Genomic DNA, 9570 nt, shown 5'->3' on the forward strand with positions numbered 1-9570 from the left:
CAGAAAGCAATGTTTTAAGGTACTAAGTGGTTGCTCTATTTATTCATAACCATGGAAATTACATGTTAGCTTGCTATGAGCACAAATGGATTCACATCCATAAATCACAAGTAATTCAGCAAAGTTTACTGCAGTAGAGTTAACTCATTTTGGGGGCTTGTCAGTTGTGCTAGCATCACCCCCATTGCCTCATGAGAACATGGGAATCAGTCCAAAGGATCATCCAAGGAAGCACAGTCGTGCAGTGTATTACTACAGCAGCTCTTCAGTTGATACAGCAGCAGCTAACTAGTGTAGACTTCCAGCCTGGAGCCATTTCTACATGAATACGGGTCTGAGTTAATACAGCCTGAGCTAAACTCACTCTTATCTCACCCAGAAATAGCTGAGTGGCCAGGAAGTCCTAGGTCCAGGACTAGGTTTTGTGTTACATTGTGATCAGGAAAAGTAACAGCCATAGTCAGTATTTAATGGTCATCTATTCTCTCCCATATTCCCCTTGCTCCAGGAAAACAAAGAAACATTGAAACATGTCTGCTGCTGGAATTCACTCAACATTTCTATAATTATCCCTGCTGAGAAACTCATTTTAGAGAGGGTTGGGGTTTTTTTTCCACAGAGAAGGGAAAACAGATTAATTCCTTGGCAACAAAATTCTAATTAATCAAAAATGTGGCTCTATTCATATTTAGCTTCTTCATTACAATCAAATATCAGATGTTTACTGCTGAAATTATAGTCTTGATTCAATGCAGAATCAGGTGGCTCTCAAGATTTAATTTATAAAAATAAAAATTAAGTTTATTGACTCCATACGAGTGTTTATCTTGATCTGTGATTCACTGATTACAGACAGAAATTATTCAACATGAGGCAGGACTGTCTGCAAACAACTGGAGAAACATGCTTATCTCCAACCCAACAGCCTGTCACTCACCCTGGCAAACCATCCCCTTGGACTGGCTTTGGACCCGCTCAGCCTCATTCCAGCAATTAGGTGAAGGAAAACAAAATTTGCAAGAGCAATCTGGCCTGAGTGTAAAGGCCACTTAAGGCACTACTAGCACTGCCACCAAGGTAATTGGTGTGATTTTTTCTACACAAAACTTCCATCATGCCTTTTCCAATACAGAAGTAGCTTTCCATGCCAGTACCAACCCATAGCGAGACGGCATTTCCTTTGGGAGCACATCTCTGGTCTCTGAATAGGGAGCTTTTGTCTTTTCATAACTTTTTCATAACTGAATGAACCTGACCTTGCTTCCACTCAAATCTCCTGCTCTAATCAGGACATTGATTCATGTATTTAATTGCTTGAAACTTGTCTGTCAATGCTTGTTTGTGCATACTGTAAATTCTAAAGGAAAAATACTGAGTTTTGCTTACCTGATAGTGTCTCTCTTTGACCATGTGTTCAGATGAAATCCAGCTGTTGAGATGTGAACTAAAAACCAGCAGTGGTGCTGACTTCCACTTCAGGGTTTGCTGAATGTGTTCTTCCACAGATTTGCTGAATGTGGAGAAACAGAGAGATGTGTCTGAACCTTGCAATTACCCCCCCTCATCCCCAAGATAAAAAGCACTTCAGAATTTACCTTTTCTTAATGTAAAGGCAGTAATTTAAACAGATTAAGAAAGCAATAAGTATCTAGGCTAAATGAATAAAGAGGACATATTCTTGTTACTACAAGCTCAAGAGATGGTAAAAAGCTGAGGTCTTAACATACTCAGTAAGCTGAACCCTAACCCTCCCAGGCCTCTGTAATTTTGATAAGCAGCACCTTCTTTCCCTCAGGATTTTTTTAGTCTTCTAGAATGAAATACCTCTGCACCATCCCACAAAACTCATCTGGGGAAATCCTCCCTGGTAAGACAGTTGAAGTTCTTCTCTACACTGGGACATTTGAACTTCTCTGTCCTGTTTCCTTAGGACGGCCTTAAGCACAGGAGGACATTTTTCTGTCGCAGCTCTGTCACTTGTAGAGCATAACTGACTTTTTATTAGGTCAGAGAAAGAAAAACATTGCAATGAAAAAATGAGGGAATCCACGTGCCATTCTTCTCTATGCTAAGCAGGTATTTTGTGTGAAGTAATGACTGAAGGCACCAGGAGTCCATTCTCACAGGCGAAGGTGCTGTGACACATTCTAATTCTTTTCCACTCTTTGTCCCAATAGATGTTTGCTTATCTATAATGCAGAAAGTTTAAAATAATCCCAGGCACAGCCAGAGGCAGCTGTTTGGGGAGGCTGGAATGAGAGAGAAGCTGGAATGGGCTTGGCTAGGGGGAAGGGACTCAGTACCTAAAGTCCCCAATCAACTGGAGAGCAAGGATTCTAGAAGATCTAAGGCCATCTTTCCAATAAGCACCTGGTTGCATCCTTGTGTATTTTGTGGTCGTGAACACCATATGAAAACAGACTTTTTATTTCAGCTGATGCTCCTGGATGCTGCTGTAACTGGACAAGAAACAGCAGGAGGAAACAGGTGTAAAACCAGCTGATTGCTGTCCCAGCCTGGTGACAAACCACACGTTGTGCCACAGAGTTCTCTCAAGAGGAGCTTCCCTTCATTAAACTAACACGAAGGCATTCCTGGCTGGTGAGGATGCTCGGGAGGACAGATAGTCCTTGGAAAAGGTGTCTGCCTGCCTGTTAACAGCCCATTATGCATCATCTCGGAGCTCAGCCTGCCGAGTCTTTCCAGGCCCCTGTCATTTTAATGGACAACTCTCCATTGTGGCTAAACACTGTATCAGTCCCTTCAGGGGGAAAAGGAGCCGAGGCTGCACATCGGCCCTACCTGACTGACAGGCCCCATTCTGGAGCACAGCCAGCAGGGAATTGGCAGTGAAAACCCCAGTTCATCATAATCGTCACTGGATGCAGATTTTCCCCGTGTCAGATTATTCAGAAGGCAAAAAAAGGCTCTTTGTTAGAGCACCACACATTTTCCTGCGTTCTCCAAGGGGGAAGAAACAAAACAGAACAAGATAGCTAAGAAATGAATATTCAAATGCATTTAAGGCTCTTGGTTTGTTTTTTTTTTTTTTTTCCTTTCTTCCCAAGAAAATATCCTCAGAGATTTATCATTTCTGTGAAGAACTGGAGGCGCTGCCAAGCAGAGCAAACAGGATTTTATTTTGATGGGCACACCACAATGTGTATTTGTTATCCTCTATGCCTTCCTGGAGCACAAGTATTTTACTGCATTGTACTGCCTATGCCAAAAACCTTATCTGGAATATTGTAATGCCCAGAGAAAATCCTTAATGTATTTGTCTAGTTATTAGCTTTAATTGCTAGCCTTTCAGCAGGAATATAGTGTAAACATAATAAACACAAGTTTCCTTTAATAACAGAGGACTGTAGTTGTCTTTTCATGCAGTTTTAGGTTAATGTATATTTGATGATGCACTTTTTTTCCAGTACAAGAATTTCAAAAGAGTGAAACACGGCTTTAATATTAAAAAAGCACTACCCTTTAAAGCTTGATATTAACAAAATTTTTTATTTCTCTTGACTTCTGTGATATTTTTATCAAAATCTTTACTTCAAGGCATTGGTAAATTATATTTTACAGTTATTTTACATAACTAAACTTGTTAATTAATCATGACATGAAGTTAAACTGATTTTAACTGCAAGAATTACTAATAGGTTTTGAAAAATAGCACTTGAAATATTTTGTCTACAAAATATCCTTCAGTCATTGTATGAACTGGAGCCCTCAGGAGCCCACTGCTAGGGGGTCATGTACCTTTAAAAAATCCACGAAATTTAAATATCAAGTTAGTAATTCTTCTTGCTTGCTCCCTTGTCCTCACTCACCTCTGCCAGTTCTTCTAGTTAAAAGTAAAGTTTGACTGCCATTAGAATTCAAAGCACTAATTTCGTATTAATAACACAAAGCTCTGCAAAAATTCTTAGTCCTCTCATAGGTTAGAATCACTTTCAAGCAGCCTAACAGGCTTCCAAGCAGAGTGTAAGATCCACTGGGATTTTAACTTGAACAACACAGACTAGAATTTATGGGTAAAACCCTCCTGACCATCTTCTGTTTGCAAGGGTGGATGCATGTGTCAGCACTTGCTATGCCAGCAAGTGATACCTTGGTTGATTTATGCAGCAAGAGATTCAGTGAGAAAGTTGTAATGAACCTCTGAGCATATTTAAGGAAAAGCAACTGCCAGAGATTAAGGCAAAGATAATTACTGTTGACATGTTTAATCCCTTCATGGCAGATGAAATAATTCAGCTTGGTTGACATGCTACATAAAGAATATAGAGGAGTGTTTCAATAGAGATGGCATTTGGAATAGAAGATGGCAGGTGCAAGTAAAGTTTATTTCGGGTATTATGGGCTTTGTGGTGGATTTATTGCACTCAAGTAGCATTTCTCAGAGGGGAAAAAGGAAAAAGGTTATGTGTGCAGTGCTGAACAACTCTCTTTACATGCAAAAGACATGGAAAACTAGCTAATGGTGAGAAAAGTCTGTGTTCAACTCATAACAGAATTTTGCTTTTAATTGCACACAGAAGAAGCTCGGAATCCCCTATTCCCTTTATGCCATTATAATGCATGCCATTTCCAAGAAGCCAGGAATTTTTATTACCCATTCCACAACGTGGAATCCACAGCACAGACAAGCTAAGAGTCTGCCTTTCATATCTACTTATTACAAGGAAGTCTGGATACAGGGCATATGGTGCTGAATAACTTTGGAAAAGCAGAAGGTCATTCTGTAGGCAGTCCTTTCAGCTGGGAAGATGCCAGAAGGAAGGAAAGAGAAATGCTGAGTCCTTGTCCAGTGTGCTCAGCCACACATCACAAACTTAGAGATGATTACAATGCACACTCGTGTCCCTGCGTGGGTGTCTGCCATGTACTTGTTGTAGGCAGCCTGCAGGAACACACCCCTTGTGGGTGGGAGTACCCAAGGGCAGGCTTAAAAGAGGGGCAGTGTGGAACTAATGAGCCATCAGAAGTTAGAGCAAGAGAACCTTCAGAGCAAGAAGATGAAAAGGTGGCCCAAGTTAGAAAGGCAGAGCTGGACAGAAGGTTTAAGTGAGACATGTAAAGAGCAAACTCAAAGAAACAGCTTTCAAATATGATACAGTACAGAAACCCAGGAAAAGGAGAATTACACTGACATGGAGAAAAGTCTTCAAATAGAAAATACTATTAACGTTCTCAAACTAAATTCCTTCCTGATGCAAATCCTCTGAAACCAGTCATTTTGCAGTAGAGGGAAATGTCTTGATGTGAATGTAACATTATTCCAACTCAATGCGTTATGGCAAACAATTCAGCATGAGAATATTGAGAATCTATTCAGTTGAAGCAGAGGAGAGAAGAGTGTCTGTGCAATGTCAGTGTAGTCTGTTTTGTTAATCCCACAGTACAAAGTATTCTGCTATTGACATGCCATTGAAAATTACACATGTCATTTCTCAGCTAAAGAACTGAGAGGGGAAAGAATTTGTGTAAGAATCTGCATTTTAGACAAACATTAACTTTTGGATGTGTCTGTGCAGTAGGAGCCCTCTTAAATAAGAACTTAGATGCTGCTTGTTGACAAGAACAAATTGAGATCAGGTCTTAAGAAAAATGCTTCATAGACTGCTTTAAGAATCCATAATGGATTCCACTACAAATAAGTGACAGAACAAATACAAAATAAATTAAGCATTTTCAGTTGCACATCACTTAGGGAAATAAGATCTTCCACAGGCTCCCACAAATAACAACATAATAGCAATCTTTGGTTTTTTTTCCTACACATAAAAAACTTGGGTGTATAAATAATTTTTTAAAATGTAATCTTCTACTTCAAGGACATGAAGCAAGCAGACCTTTGCTCCGACTTACCCTTTCAGGAAATAACTCTTGTGAAAGACTTGGGTGTATATTTCCCTTTGGTAAGCAGAATTCCACTTAATTTCTCAAAAATATTGACTCATTTAAATGGCCATGAGTCTCGACTCCTAGTGGAGATAACTTACCTCTGAAACGTTGAAACAACAAAATCTAAAGTACACTAAAATAATTTAGATGGTATTACCTGTGAAATGTTTGGCTACAAAAAGTAAAATGCATTTGAAATACAAACATGCTCTTTGCTGAGTACTCTAAACTCTTAGTTCTAGATGTTCCAGAGCTGAGAAAGTGCCCTGTGTTTGATCTTAATAAACACATTTCTGAGCTGTTATCTTCCTTTCCTAATAATTCATCCTAGCAGGAAAAATATACCTACAGAAGTGAAGCACTGAAACACTGTATCTCTATTTTTCTTCATACCATACTATTAATATTCTTGCAGTGTAGTTTCTGGTGCATGCATTAAGTTTTAATTAGCATTCCCTGAAATTAGCATGCCTGAAAAAGGCATTTGTTTGTTTAGGAATCCAGGTTTTCATAATGTTTTGGGTTTGTTTCCTTCTCAGCCTTCACCTCAGAGCTTGACCAGCTGATTTAATTTGCCTAATTTTAAAAGATAGTGTAACAACTGAAAGCAAATAAACTCCAGTTCAATTTAATCAGCCTGTGTTCAATAATATGCCTTAATCTGATTTAATTTTATGCAGACTAATGAATACAGGATTAGGTAGGGCTGGAGCAGAGCACTCCATAGGGCCCTGTGGAGCAGGCCCTGCCACCTCCTGACCCGGCGCTGTGCCCTGCGCTGGGGGCTGCTCCCACACCCGGATTTGGGGCTGCCAAATGTCCCTCCCCCGTCACTTTTCCCTGCCACCTCAGCAGCTGCCAGGCTGGCACGTGGCAGCAGTGATTCCTCTGGGTGCCTGCATGCAGCTGCAGCTGTGTGTGCCTGCTGTGGGGCTAACCCCACAGAGCGCCCGCCCGGGATATGCAGCTGCTCTCCATGGAACTGCTCCAGGCCAGCCTGGATGGGGCACTGAGAAACTGGAGAGTGTCCCTGCCCATGGCAGGAGGTGGAACTGGATGAGCTTTAAGGTCCCTTCCAAACCAGACCATTTTAGGATTCTGTGACAACGTGCTGCTGCCTGTGGAGGTACTGTCTGACAAAAATCCAGATTGCTTTTAGATGTTGTATTTTCAGTCTGCCACATGTCATTTATTTGCCTTCATTTCCCAGTTTTATCTTTAAAAGGTTTGGGGTGTGGTTTTTTTTGGTTTTTTGGGTTTGTTTTTTTTTGGTTTGGTTTGGTTTTTTTGGGCTTTTTGGTTGGTTTTTTGTTTGTTTGTTTGTTTGTTTGATTTGTAGTTTTTGTTTGTTTCCTTTTTTTAATCATTTAAAAGCCACTTAGTGCTGCTATAGCCTGTACAGAATTACAGATGTCAATTTGCTGGGTAAATACCATGATGGGAGCACAGCCTGCCAGCACATCGCTGTGAGGAGCAGCAGCCTCTTGCAGACAGGGAGGAGTAAAACAAGTGTGACCTCTAGTGAACCCAAGGGCTTATGCCACTCCTGCAGGAGGCACAGCCTGAAGTTATCTGCACACTCTGCAAAACTTTACTCATAGCTCAGAAATGAAGATATATTTTTGTTACATCACAGCCCAGAATGAAGACAAGGAGAAGAAAAGGATAAATGTTATAATGCAGATTTCGTCACCATTTTGAATTGAGAGATTAACATTACAGCAGCATGTGAATAAGGAAACACCATGGTTTCTGACCTCTACCTTGTACTCCTGAAACTACTCTGCCTTCTTTTCATTTTTATTGAAGGCAATCATTTCATTATTTATACTTAAAATATATGAAATATTTAACCCAATCTACTGAGAGATTTATGAAGTATTTGGGGGTCTGCTTATATCAGTAACTTCTTGCTTAGAAGTACATACCTACAGAAGGCTGCAGTTTCTCCTTGAAACCCATCAGACATTAAAATTAAGGTGTAATAAATGAAAGGTATCAACTGCCTTTTAAAATTAACTTGAATAAAATAAACATTACCAGAAAACATGTCATTTGAAAGAGACATATGCAACGAGCAGCATCACTTATCACTTGCCAGGGTTCCCACAAGCAGTGTTTCAACAGTGGAACTGGATGCTGAACTCGAGGCACTTCCCTGCAAATCTCTGCTGGCAGCTACGATGTTCAAATTCACAATTCCAGCCCTAGAAAGAGAAATAACAAAGTAGCTCCTTGAGGAAAGCAGCCTAAAATAGCCTGAGCTCTCTGACAGCAGGGCATAAAGTCACAGAAAGTTCAGCTTTCTGAAGGTTGTAGAGATCACAAAATATTTTCAATTCACATTACTGTCAGTGATTTTTTTTTTTATTATTAACTGGAACTTTACAACAGAGTATTCTTAGAAATGTGGTCACTAAAGCCCCTTGCTCAGGATCACATCCAGAGCTTTTGAGTAACCCCCAGGATGAAGATTCCACCTGGGCATTCTGTAAATGGCCTTATACATGGAATTACCTAATAAGAATGACTCCAATAAAATTCAGTGTGAGCCATCAATTACAATTCCTCTTGAGAAAAGTGCAGCACCACATCTAGGAAGCACACCAGCACAAGATGCTGAACTTTGCTGCCTTGTGATCACACTGAAACAAATCCATTATTGACAACATGTATTCATACAAGAAATACAACTCGAGCAGTGCATGCAGAGCAAACCAGATTAGTGCTTTCTTTAGCCCAATGCATTGCTAAAGCTGTTTCTGGGAGAGGAAAATTTCTACAGGCAGATGAGGAGGGATGCTTAACTAGAATAGAGGCACTGGAAGCACTTAATTTCACAAATTCTTTGCTTATTTACCACTTTATCAATGATTGGATTGGACCAAACCGTTAGGATATGTCAAACATTCTCTTTAATCCACATGGCAATGCTACAAGTAACTCTTTAGCTGAACCAGCATAGATAAAATCACCTATCACTCTCCAGCTCTGATTTCTGGCATCAGGTGCTGTCTCGATTCAGCACAATACCTGAAAGCAGCAAACATCCCCGGCAAAGACCATCACACAAAAGGCTTCAAGGTTATTCATTAAAGGGCCCATCATTACCTAGCTGCTGGTGCTTTTGGTTGCCATGTCAGGGACATGAAAATTTTTAATCTTTGTTCTTTTTCCTTTAAGAGTACCTGGCAGAGAACGTAATGGCAGTTTCTTATGCAAGTCAAGCAAGAGCAGAGGGAAATACAAACAGTTTCAGTTGGGGGCTGCAAGTGAGAATGCCCTTTATTGCTCCATGTAATTCCATAATCTCAGAAATGCAAAGGCACTTTCATGGTAAGGGGCATGGTAAAAGAGGCACAGAAGTTACTAACAGAATAATTATTTCAGTGGATGTAATTTCCTTGGAAATTCCTTAACCTTTACTTTAAAATGGCTGATACTGTTGTAATGGGCAGCTTGTAAAGCTAACTCAAAGGAAAGAAGTCCCCTGAACAAAGGTCACAAGAGTGTGTTGTTTGAACAGAGATAATGGCTTCTTGATTAGGTGATAAAGGTAATTTTCAAAGCTCAACGTAAATTAAATAAATATTCAAATGACAGCTTGAATGTTAAAGCCTGATTTTTTTTCCCCCCTGGTTTGATTTTTGAAATACATGAGTG

Source organism: Agelaius tricolor, unplaced genomic scaffold (genome assembly GCF_023055355.1).
Source record: "Agelaius tricolor isolate 1412-34295 unplaced genomic scaffold, bAgeTri1.0.p SCAF_67, whole genome shotgun sequence".
NCBI classification, from domain to species: domain Eukaryota; kingdom Metazoa; phylum Chordata; class Aves; order Passeriformes; family Icteridae; genus Agelaius; species Agelaius tricolor.